The sequence below is a fragment of the Nicotiana sylvestris genome, chromosome 8 (assembly GCF_000393655.2).
Source record: "Nicotiana sylvestris chromosome 8, ASM39365v2, whole genome shotgun sequence".
In the NCBI taxonomy this organism is placed as follows: domain Eukaryota; kingdom Viridiplantae; phylum Streptophyta; class Magnoliopsida; order Solanales; family Solanaceae; genus Nicotiana; species Nicotiana sylvestris.
The window spans coordinates 57,055,377-57,068,703 of record NC_091064.1 but is presented as its reverse complement, the minus strand read 5'-3'; positions in this window follow the sequence as shown (position 1 = coordinate 57,068,703).

The following is a 13,327-nucleotide window of genomic DNA, read 5'->3' as shown; positions in this document are numbered from 1 at the left end:
CTTCTCCTCTTCCTCGATAGTGTTGGGAGCGTCGAGATCAATGTCCTCGCTGACATCATCAATGCCATCAATATAGTTGTCAAGCTCATCTCCCCCTTCGACAAGACCTTCACATTGGTAGCCTTTGGGTCTTGAGCATCCCTAAATTTCCCGGGCGAGAATCGAGGACCCAAATTAAGGCCACCCAGGGTGTCGATATTGCCAAGGGGAAAATTCTATCCCCGAGAAGCTCCGGGCCCAGGCCCTTTGGAACCAGTAGCATTGGCCTCCTCGGCAGGGGTTGCACCAAGTCCGGCCAAGGGCTCAAGGACCGTATTCGTGCCCTCCTCGAGGCCCTCCGAAGCATGGTCTTAAGCCAATCAGCCATTCCCGACTCAGCGGCCCTCGGCACAGACACTTGGGAGGCATCCGTGCTCGACCTCTTCCTTTGTACTAAAGGGTTATTGTCGTCATCCTCATCCTCGTCATCGAAACCCGCTCCAAAAGCTGAAGACGATACCTCAACCTTAGCTCGAGGCCTGCGAGACTTGGGTTTCATTGATACGGGGGAATCGGCAGCTGGTGCCTTTTTTCTCTTCTTACCCTCATCGGGCTTAGAAGACTCTCCCTCGCCGGCAGGAGGCAGTCTCATTGTTGATACCCAATTTTCCCTGTATATTTTTTTATAAATGCAAAATACTTTTAAAATAGCATATGTATGCATATATAAGTGTGTCCCAATATTTTAGTATTTTTTCTAATTTTTTAAAAGATTTTTAAATCAATTTATTGCCCTATTTTAGCAGTACAAAAACCAATAATTATTCTTCAAATTATCATTTTGGTCATTAACTTATTTTATTCTCATATTTATACCAAAATATAGTTAATGTAATTTTTACACATTTTTACAAATTTATTTAGTATTTTTAAAGCTAAATTGCATATAATTGCAATTTCAGCCAATTGTAAGATTTAATTGCGTTTATAATTACAAAATTGATTCCAGTATTTTTTAATTAATATTTATACATTATTAATTAGTTTTGTACCTTTAATTTATTTCCAAAAATCATTTACTATTTTTATAAAATGAAAAGGGAAAAAGTGGCTATTTAAATACTAGCCCTATTTCATTTCAATTGTAGCCCAAATCAATCCCCCAATTAAACCCATTTGCAATTCTAAATTACCCGACACCTGACCCTTTTATCCAACCCGCCCGACTCCCCTTTTGATCCAGGCCGCTGATCAAAATGATCAACGGCCACGATTTTACCTTTCCTTTTTTAATTCACAAACATCCCAACCCTAAATCATTTCCATTCACCCGTCGCCTCTGGAACCCCTCTCCTCTCTCAAAATCTCTCGAACCTTCCCTAAACCTAGCCGCCTCTCATCATCTTCCACCTCGAAACCCACCGGAAACCATGGCTTCCCAAGCTGTGAGGGCCCTATACTCACCTCCCATTTGCTCTTACACACCTGATACCTGAAGATTCGAGGCCAGGCCTCGAAGGGTTGCACCCTGAACTCTGCCGATTCAATGTTCCAGAGTCATCGTCGGCCTTGCTTCGGTGTACCATGGTGTTTTGAGCCTAGTTCTGACCTCTCCGACTCAGATCGGTGACCTTTTTCAAAGCCTTTCTCATTTCTAGGGTTCTTCTGAAACCCTAACCCTTTGAGGTTTTCTCCGATCTCTTTAGATCTGTTTTATATCTGTGCTCTCTTTGAGTTTTCAAACGATCTCCCTAACTTTTCTTTCGAAAATTACTTTTCAAAGTCTTTCTTTTACGATTTAGGGTTTTCTGAAAATGCTTAAGTGTTTCTCTGACTTTCTTTTCCTTTTATTTTTTGTGTATTTTCCTCTACTGTGTTCTATGTTTTCCTTCTACCATGTATGTTCTTCTACTCTGCTTTCTATATTCCGTTCTTGTATGTTCCTCTACTGTGCTTTCTATACTATGTTCTTGTATGCTTTTCTACTATGTCCTGCTATTTTCTTCTACTATGTTCTGGTATGTTTCGCCTACTGTATTCTTCTACCGTGTTCTTAAGTATTCTTACTATTTTTCTTCTATTGAACTTTTTTAAAGTTTCTTTTAGAAGGATCTTCTAAGCATGCTTTCTTCAACTGTTCTTATCAGTCTTTTCTCATCATTTTTCGAATTAGTTTCTTTACTCTGTTTGCCTTGAACCCCTCTATTGTATTTACATGTTGTTCACGAGTTCTGTTGCTGGAAGAAGCATGTTAGAAGTTTCAATTCTTTTCTGAAACCTCTAAACATGTTTCGATTCGACTACTTGCCTCATCATCTCTGTACTTGATTCAAGGTGGAAACCCTACAATTTGGGGGTTCTGCCAAGGTTTGATTGAACTAGGGTTTTATTTAAGAATCCTTAACTCTTTTAGACTGACTTTGAGTCTTTGAACTGAGTTTGGACATCTTTGTTTTCATACAATGCTGAGTTTTTTGCTAAACTGTTCTACATTGGATTTTTCTACTGATTTACACGACAATCTTCTTTCATGCTTACACATTCCTTATATATGATGAATTTTCCTCTAAATGGTTTTCAAATTTGCAATTAGTGCAAACTTCCTTCTTAATATAGCTTGATTGATTTCTTTCCATCTTTTACTGATTTCCTCTGTTACTCGACTTAAGTAAAAACCTTTCTTCATCTTTTCTGACTTGGTTCATTCATACCAAATCTCAGACCTTATGATTTACTGGCTGTTAATTGACTCCCTTACCTTATTTTCACAAACTGTGTACTGTCAAAACCCTGTCCTTAAATAATCTTTATGTATTTTCCCTCAATTGCATGCTTTACACAAAGTGTTTATTCAATTCCTTTCCTTAAATGGTTTTACTAGTTTTGAATCTGACTCCCTTAATTAAGGGAAGCTTTGTGTAATTGATTGACAATCAGTTTTCAAACTATTTTCTTACCTTATTTCTGCCTGCTTTCTACACTATAAAAGGTACGACCCTTTTCACAAAACACACACTTCAGACTTCACAATTTCACAATCTCTTCTGAACTCACACTTATAGTATTTTGTCTTCCTGTTTGCACTTTGTCTTTTACAAGACTACTACTTTTTTTTACTTATTTCTTCAAAACTGGCATGTCCTGATTTAAGTTTCAGCATCACCCCAATGTGTTTACTTACAGTCTTTGTATCCATGTCTACTTTATTATTTTCGGTAGAGTTCGACATTTAGCTTAGTATGCCTATGTTCTACTGCATGTTTTTGTTGTGAATCATTGCTCCCTACCCATTACCCCTATGTGTTTGTAAATGGTGGCTTAGGGCATGACAATATGAGTTGTTGTCCATAAACTGAGCTTTGAACCAATGGGGTCTTAACCTCTAAATAGGTTGGAGGGTGTGCCTGCACATCCCATTACCGGGTATGCCCATCAGCTTGCTCTTCTTGTGCTCTCACAATCCCCCATTCCCTATATCCTTATGTGTATTGTTTCCCTTCCTTTTTTCCCTTTTCAGAATTTTGCAGTTGCACTCTCTCCTAGTCTCTAAGTTCTGCCCCCTCCCTCTTATGAGCCTTGCCTTGGGACCTTGAGTTCCCTCTGAACTTGGACACCTGAGGGCTGGCCCTTCCACACTGCACTTTGGCTTAATATGGCAATACATTTGGATGTAAGCATTTCCCGGAGTTCTTATGAAACTCTTAGGGAACTCTGACATACCCAAGTGGTAGAAAGTCTTTGAAACATGATCTTTGGAGTTGGTTTACTTCATAATTTAGACAGGAAGTTTGAATCAGGCTCTCCTTGGTTGTAATTTTCAACTTCTGATGTATTTTCTTTACTTTATTTTTTCTGGACTGTAATAACTTTGTAATAAACTATTGGGGATGGGTAGTGAAAAAATGGGGGAATAACTATATATGTATAAGGGGTAGATATCCTGCTCATAGGGAATTTCTGATCTCTACATATCACAGAGATATCCTGCCTATAGGAATTCTGCACTTTCATATGTAGATACTATGCCTATAAGGAATTCTGCACCCATATAGATATCCTGCCTATAGTTTTTCGAAATTCTGCATTCATATGGATATCCTGCCTATAGTTAAATTTCTGCATCTCTCATATAGATACCATGCTCGTAGTTAACTGAAAATCTAAATCCTGCATACGTATCTGTCACTAGGCAAACCTGTTTATAGGGCTTAAATAACTAATTGCATCTAGATATCATGTTCATAGGCTTAAACGAAGTACAACATTTAGATGCTATGCCTATAGGATTTCTGCACTCTTGCTATGTATGTAAAAGTGTCCAAAATTGACAACACATAGAAAGCATGCCTATAGGAGCTTTAATCGAATATGAACTGCTTCATTTGCTTATAAGTTTAAAACCAGTCACAAATGACTTGTGCTCTTTTGCTAAAATTCGTCTTTCTTTAATAACAAACGATTTTTTTTCCTTAAACCAGTATGTATTCATGTTTACTTCATTATTTCTAGAATTAGTAGATATCATGCCTATAGGGTCTTCGTCTAACACCTAGGCAAGCTATAAGGTGAAAATTTATAAACTGAATCAGATTTTATATGCTACAACCAGCAAGCAGGCCTAATTCGAGCTTTTAATCTGAACTATGTAATAAATCAGTCTGCCTCGACCCTTTAAGTTTTAATCAGACCTTAAACAGTGCATGCAAGTCATGCTACATTATGTGCTTTCTTTGGTTTAAAAGAGGTCTGTTTGAGCCCTTTTATTTGTTTATATGCTTTCCCCAAACTTGCTATATGTGTTTTGTTTGTCTACTTAGTATTTTACCTTTTGAAACCACAAATAAGCCCAATACCTCCTCCTTTTATGATTAGTAGTCCTAAATGCCTCCGGGACTGATAGGATTGGGGCGGGTAATAGCATGCAATAAGTGAACGAGACCATTCCGCGATTTAATACCTTAACAAGGTGGGAAAGGGTAGATATGGTTATGATGACCATATAATAACATCACGTGTAGCCCCTCACTGAGGAGTGATTACCGGATGTTGTGTGGGGTGATCCATATTATTAATAAACCTAGGACCTCCCTTCCTTTGTTTTCTTTGTTTTTTTTAAATCTTTTTAAACCATTTCTTTTAAGAAAATCAACTCTTTTAGTTCCTTTTTCTTAGTTTTGTTTATTACGTGAAAATCCCCTCTTATTTAAAGCCTTTATTTACCTATGTGTTATTTTCACTAAAGTCATAATAATAGCTTGGCCGGGAACCATAGTAGTGGATCTTGAGGGGTGCCTAACACCTTCCCCTTGAGATAATTTCAAGCCCTTACCCAATCTCTGGTTGTTCAAATCAAACCTTCCCTAGTGTCCTAATGCACTCAAATCATTAGGTGGCAACTCTTCACTTCAAACCCAATTCCCGAAAGGGAACGAGTTGTCCTCTCAAATGTCATAAACCCGATTTCGCGAGAAAAAGGGGGCGCGACACTCATTTGCACTCCATCGCCAAGGCCTGCGCAAACATAGTAATCAAAGTTTATCAACACGGAGGATATGGGGAAGAAATATAAAACATGATAGAGGTGGCAAGAAGGAGTTTACCATGATTCTTGGCCACCCACTCTGTTTTAGCCAACTCAGGCCAAGAACGCTCGGGATAGGGGAACGAGGAATTTAATCCCTTAATCCACCCAACAGGTCCGGAACGGATTCGGAATACCAAAGGGCGGCTGCGTGAGAAAAGGGAAAGTTAGCTTTTTGAGAAGAAAATAAGAAGACAATAAAGCATACTCAAAGAAGAGGAACTTAGGCTTCATGTTCCACTCCTCTAGGAACGGCATCCACTCAGCCGGAATAATGTCCGAGGTCCTTACCCGGATAAACTGGCTCATCCACCCCCGATCTTTGTGTTTATTGATACTCGAGAAAAAGGGTTTCAAAGACCGAGGGTGAAGCTTGATCAAGCCTCGAAAAAGACGGAGGCCGTACCGCCTGATCAGATGATCAAGGGTAAAAGTCACACTCTTGGCTTTGCTAGAGAAGTAGCGAAGAATGTAAACTATCCTCCAGAAATAGGGGTAAATTTGGCCAAGTGTCATCTGGTATTTACGACAGAAATCGAGAATGACCGGGTCTATAGCCGGAGAAGAAGGGTCTGAGGAGTCGACATGGCCCAAGGTGAACGGGTATGTGTACACATAAAGAAAATCGGCCCTATGGTTCGTTATGCTCTCATTAGAGCTAGGGATCTCAACCAGCACTTTTTTCTCCCATCGGCTGTCCGTCCGCAGTCTGTCTATATCTTTCACAATGCTAATGAACCGGGACACGTGTTCGCATCGGCCCGGCATAGATGAAGGCCTCTCGATAGAAAAATCCTTCATACTATTGAACTCGATGGGTGTACATTGTTCAGCGGTAGGAGCCACTTTGGGCTTACCCTTGGATTTATTCTTGGATGTTCGAGATGAAGAGACAGCCTCATTTTTCCGAGGCACTATCTTGGAGGTTCTAGCCATGGAAACCAAAGGTTTTCTTTTCTCGAGAAAGAAGGCAGGAAACCAAGAGCAACAGAAAGAGGGGCGTAGAGGAAGATGGATTTGGGCTCTGAACGCTTGAAGGAATCACCAAAGTGTGAGTCATGAAGCAATTGGGGTATTTATAGAAGCCATATGGGCAGCGGAGAAAACGAACCAAAAAACGGTTCGTGGGCTTCTCGATAGTCGTGCTGACGACAACCCTTGCGTCGCTTTTGGGTTATGGCATTTAATGCTCTGATAGGCTAACATCATGATGATAGTGCCTAAGGAGTAGGAGTTCAAAACCGTTTCCTATCATTTTATTTTAGGAAATGCGGGGACTATCTGTATACGGCAAAAATCGGTGGTTCGATTTTACGGTCACCAAGGAACCTCAAAGGAACTGCCTTCCCTGAATGATTGAAGCTTAGCTCACGCCCTGGCCTCGAGGGTTATCGGCAATCTACATCGAGGTAGAGTAAGCAACGGTCGGCCTCGAGGCAGGGTAAATTAGTAACGTCGATGGATCGGTGTGAGGTTCCCAAGGCATGTGACTAGAGCTGACAAGGTCTATTATGCTAGTCCAAAACCATGGCATTAAATGGCTGTTCCAGCCCCATGTCTTTGTAATAAATAAATTTGTACTATGTTGGAATTCCCCCCATATATATAAAGGGGATCCTTGTCATTTTGTAGGCTATCTGATATTCAATACAAAAAAATATAAGAACATTCTCTCTGCTCTCTAACATATTCTCTTGATCTCATTACTTCCATTTATTGCTTATATTCATTGTGTTCTATTTATTGTTCATCATTTATTGCTTATCATTGATCATAAAGATCCATCATCGTAGCTCTCATAACTGTTAGTCCGCCCTCGGTCGCTCTAAGTCGTCAGCCCAACTCAACGTCGAGGCTTCATATACGACAGCTCGAGGCCCCAATCTCCAGTTGGTTCGATTATCATATCGTCTCTAAGCTATAATCTTGCTTTCTAATCTTTTATTTAGCATTCATTGCCTAACAACTAGCATATAAATAGATCACGTATTTTTAGAACCACACAATCAAATTTAATTTTTATTACCATTTTTACGGTAAACAATTAGTCTTTGTGGGAATGGTGAAAATAGTCATTTGGTTCACAAAATCTTGTATATATTAAGCACTCAATAGAGACATAACAAGCAAAATAGGATACCTCAGCACCTTTTAAATAACCATGTGAATACAGTACATTTTATCACCAACTAATAATGGATCATCGGCTAATATGTTTGTGTTATCCTCAAAATTCGTACGTACCTTCGGGGCGGCCCGACGAATTTCGTGACCTAAAGTCAAATTTTACGAGGGGTCTTAACTTTTTTATTAAAAAGATAATATTATATTTTTATTTGAAGTCTATTTTTCTAGTTTTTTTTAGATGCAAAATTATTAATAATTTTTATAATCAATTTCTCCTAATAAATTTTTCTCAACTAACAATATAGTTAATTCATTTAATTTTTCTTGAGACATTGTTGATCTTAGGTAAGGTTTTACTAATTTTAATTCTGAAACATTTCTTTCTGCTAAAGCAACAATAGTTATTAACATAATTCGATAAGTAATATAGACATTTGGAAAAGAATCAATTTTATTTTATTTAATTGATTATATATATTAAACTGTTATCTTTTAATTGTACTATTTTCCATAACACTTTTAACTCAGAAATAAATCTAAACTATCAATATCAGGTTGATTATTATGTATTAAGGAACATTCAAGATTAAGACAATACTTTTTCAAATTTTCATCATCTTGTGATCTCAGTTTTTACCGCTAAATAGAAAATAAAAAAAATATTTTCATATGCTTGTAATTGTTCAAGTTTTTTTGAAGTGAAAAATAACCTTGTCTACTACTCTCTTAGATCCATAATAAGTGACTGTTTTGGCATTTAATTTGGTCCGAAATAAGTATCCTTTTATATAATCGAGAAGGAATAAACTTTATTGCTCTAAAATTTGTACGTAACATATCTCAATGTGTCAAGTTAACAACATACAAATTTTAGTTAAGGATAACTTAATCGAAATACCATTTTTGCTCTAGGGGTCAGTATTTTCTTAAGGGGTGTGCCAAAGGTCAAAATGTCACTTATTATGGACCAGAGGGGGTATGTATAAAAAGTAATCAACTTCAAAGGAATCTTCGAGAGATTTTGAGATTCCATTATCAACATTCTCATCAAATTGTTTCTTCATATCACATGTTTCTTACGAAATTCGGGTTCGATATTCATTTCAAATGCAATTTCCTTGATAGAACTCATAGCAGTTGCAAATCCTTCGTCTTTATATTTGTTAAAAAAAAATAAACTTTTTCACTTCACTTAATTTTTTTAACTTATATATAGTTAGGTGTAAAACAAATGGGGGCATTCAAAAATGTGTGGCCTAAATCACTTGATTTACCTGCTTTATGGAAGGGCCGCCCCTACTTACCTCAGGTATATCATTAGAAGAAAAACCATTGATTGGTACTGTCGATGTAGAGAGAGATTCTTCATGAGTATTGTTAGATCAGTAAAATTTAATCATCACCATAATCCTGTATCTATTGACACTAGATCGCTCAGCCTGATTCTACTTAAAGAGAGAAGGGGCATAAGTTCTACAAAACGTGTATATTAAGTTAGGCATGATGATTGATTCCTTGCTTGAAACATGACTAGTTTGTAGGCATTCTGTCAATTCGCATATTCTAGACCATCACTAGTATATCTAGTAGTACAACCATCCATGCCAATTCTACTCTTAACCACCCGTTTCCCCTTGAAGCATTCGAAATAATTAGGGAGAAATACATTGTTGTTGCAAAGAAGGTAGCATCCATAGTCAAAAAGAACATCCTAATAAGGGGGAAGATAGGCACTTGTATCCTTTTGTATGAGAGCAATATCCAAACCAAGGAGCTAAAGTTATAGATATTAACATAAGCAGAAAGTTCTTCTAAAGAAACTTTTAAATAGAGAATACTACTACATATATTAATCATAAGATAAATTGAACTCTAAGTATTAGGATGCATATGAGCACACCATTCGACAAAGCACGAGTAATATCGAGAATATGGAGATTATTAATTTTGGCCTTACCATTTTCATATGAGGTGCATGTAAAAGAGAATGTTGTCTCATGATTAATACCAATATGATCCTAGAAATAAGATTATAACTTACAACACCTTACCAATGAAAAATATCGCCTTAGTAGAAAATTGAACTTTTATCAGTTTACGAAGCAAGCAAAAACAATCTTACATATAACTCTAATTGTTCATCACATATAATCACGTCATCAACTATAATTATTAAAAGAAAATCGTAAAACAATAATATATAGATAAAGTAGGCACATGAGCAGGACCGCAATTTTTTTTTTTCTTAGCAAATAAGAATGCATATATTAAGGAAGCTAAATACCGTTTGTTACAACATTGCCAAAAACAGTGTCACTTAGAACACTTTGATTTCCTAGGCTTGCTAACATATTGCAAGCATCCATAGGTAAGTACTTAATATAGAGCGATCCTTGTCCAGATCATAAGTAACAAAGTTAGATACTACAAAAGGAGCTTTTACAAAAACTTTCTTCTTCACTTCATCACTTCCTTCCATCCTGGATAATTCGTGGGCTACTTTGTTGCACTCCCTAAACGTGTGCTGGAGGGTCATCTCCTTCCCTTGGTGCATTAACAACTTGCATGTGGAAACATTTTTGTCAATAAAATTCTGTCCAAAAAGAATGGCCTTAATGGCTTCTGCGCAATCTGATTCAATGTGTAGTGGTAGAAGGTTCCATTCCATGGCCATTTTTAACCCTTCTTTAATAGCTTTTATTTCAGCATTTAGGGACCCCATTGCTCTAATGCTTTTGGTATAATCTACAATCCACTAACTAGAGCTATTTCAGAAAACTCCTCCTATGCAACTTTTGAAGTTGTTGTGACTAGCATCCACATTAAGCTTATAACAACCTTTAGGGGGGTGCCATTTATAACTGAGTTGGATTTTTTTCGTTGGTAGGGGATTAAGTGAAATCATTAATTTGTACTCAATAGCTCTTTGCAAGGTATTGTGGAGGTTGATCCTATTCTTAACATTATTGTGATTGTTGGAATTTCTAGTAGTCCATATGTTCCAAATAGCAAAAGTGAGTAGACTATTCCAATCGAGTAGACTATGGTTTAAGACAATCTTTTGTGTTTTTAGTTGGGTTAGCCAATGCCCTTTAGAGGGGTCGTGAAGAGGAGGTCCTCCTATTTCTTTCCAAAGAGCTTGACTAATGGAGCATGTAAGGAAGATGTGTTCTATGGATTCTACTCCCCTTTATTGCATATAAGGCAAATTTTCTCAATGTTAATGCCAATATGGGAAAGGTAACTTCTACACGGGAGTCTGTTATGCATACATTGCCATAATAGAAATTTAATTTTGTTTGGACAATGTAGAGACCACACCCAATCATAATTTGTGTGGTCTCTTTCCTCATAATTCTCTATAAGTTTATAATAGCTTTTGCTAGTGAAGATACCCTTCTGATTAAGGGACCAAATGGCAATATCAACCGATGGACCTTTCATACGAATTTTTGTATTATGAATATTGTGTTCAATTTATTTTGGGATATCTAGAGTAAGCTTTGCTAGGTCCCATTTGCAGGACCGCAAAATTAATGATCAGGGTAAATAATTCTGACTTCTTATACTCAAGAACATAAAAAGGCGACAACCATCTTATGGAAAATTAATTTGAATTAAATAACACGAAAGAAGACATAAAACAAAGATTATAAACCCTGAACTTCTAAATTCTGAATGATTTCGAATAAGATAGAGCAACAAAACTGTCAGACAAGTTCGATATATGTACTTGTTATTTCCAGTACACCCCATTTGTGAAATTCCACTGGATTTGTTATTATTATTGTTGTTGTACTTGTCTGTGCTACTTAGTTTTCTTACCCAGAATGGATTCTCAATCAAACGATGAACAGAAGGGAATGTCAACCAGCATATCGTTTGTCCATGGCGATCATCTAATTTAGATTGGCATGGTATACAGAGGGCCAAATATGGTTCGTGATTACCTTCTCTTGTCATGATAACAGACTATACATCAAATTGAATAAAATCTCGCCGTAAAGCCTTTTGTGAAATATACTTTCAACTTTACTGTCACGATCCAAATTTTCCTCTGTAGGATGTTGTGATGACACCTAGTCTTATGGATTAGGTAAGCCTAACCTTTACTGAAATAATAACAATATTCAACCAACGACTAACAAATACGAAATAGAAATCTCTATACGAACTTACAATCCCAAAACTGATAGTACAAGTCATAAGCTCTACTAAGCTCGTTAAGGAAATCCTTAAGTACAACTGTTCGGAATGGAAATCAAACAGTACAAAAATGAAATCAAAAGGTGATTCCGAGGCATGCGAACGCTGTTGGATTATATATCACAGCGGAAGCAATTACAGTATCATATTTACTTGTGAATTAAACAATTAGCACATATGTAGATTATTTGAATTACCTCTAGAAGCATGAACAAAGCAGATTAATCTCGGCCTCTAGTTCTAGAGTTGCAAGACCGCGACCTCAGCAAAACCTCCATAGTCTTCTGCCGTGTTACTATAAGCAATGGACACACAGACAAATACATTATCTATTTAAAATAAAAATTGATTTAATTGAATAAATGAATAGGTAACTGTTCCATAAAGAATACTATAACAATACACATGATTTATAGTATATCCTAACAAACGCGACGACAGGTTTACCTTGAATCTCCACAGCTCGACCTACTAGTTAATATTCAACAACAACCGTAGCACCTAGATCTGCACAAAAATGTGCAGAAGCGTAGTATGAGTTCACCACAGTGGTACCCAGTAAGTATCAAGACGGTGGAGTAGTGACGAGAGACAGTCAAGACACCTACTGGACTAAACAACTTGAACAAGTATGTAGATGAACTAACAGATAACAATATTAATATAAAGCTAGATTAGATAAGGAATACAAAACAATACTTGCAATGAAGCACTAGTAACAACAATAGGCAACATGAAGCAGTCATGTAATAATGCTATAGAGTAACTGATCATAGTCTAAGTCTGGGGAAAAACCAAATAAAAGGGAAAGCCAACAACAACTCAATAAGAACAACCACTTTCACACCAAATCTGTTCAAGTCTTTCCATGAGGTGCCTAACCTCATAATCACAGCTCACGAATCCCAATTCTTGAACCCTAAATCACATGACATCTTGTGCCCACATTTCAATTCGTAACCACATGGGCGACTTACATGCCGAGAGAACATTTCTCATACAGAAGGCAATTAGACAAGGATAAATGTAATGGTCAATAGCATCAGGATTCATCCCCCTAACTAATATGGGTGAATAATCTACATGTATGTTTGTGCAAGTGTTCTACCACGATACAAGTCAACAAACAAGAGTAAAGACAATGAATGGCTCATAAGAAATGGTCACCATGAAATATACAGTGTAATTAAGACAACAATGAAGTGGGTATTATGACAAGCACAACAAGATTAGTTGCATGGAACTAAGCGAATAGAGAAATACAGAGGAAAATAATTAGTAATATACTAAGGAAAACAACATTCAAAGATAAGTGCACAGAAAAGAGGAAATGACAAAAGGGTCCTCTCGAGGTACAACCTCGTAGTCTCAATCGTAAAATGAATCACAATGGTAAGGCAAAAACCTCATGCAAACAATAACAACCGCACGTCA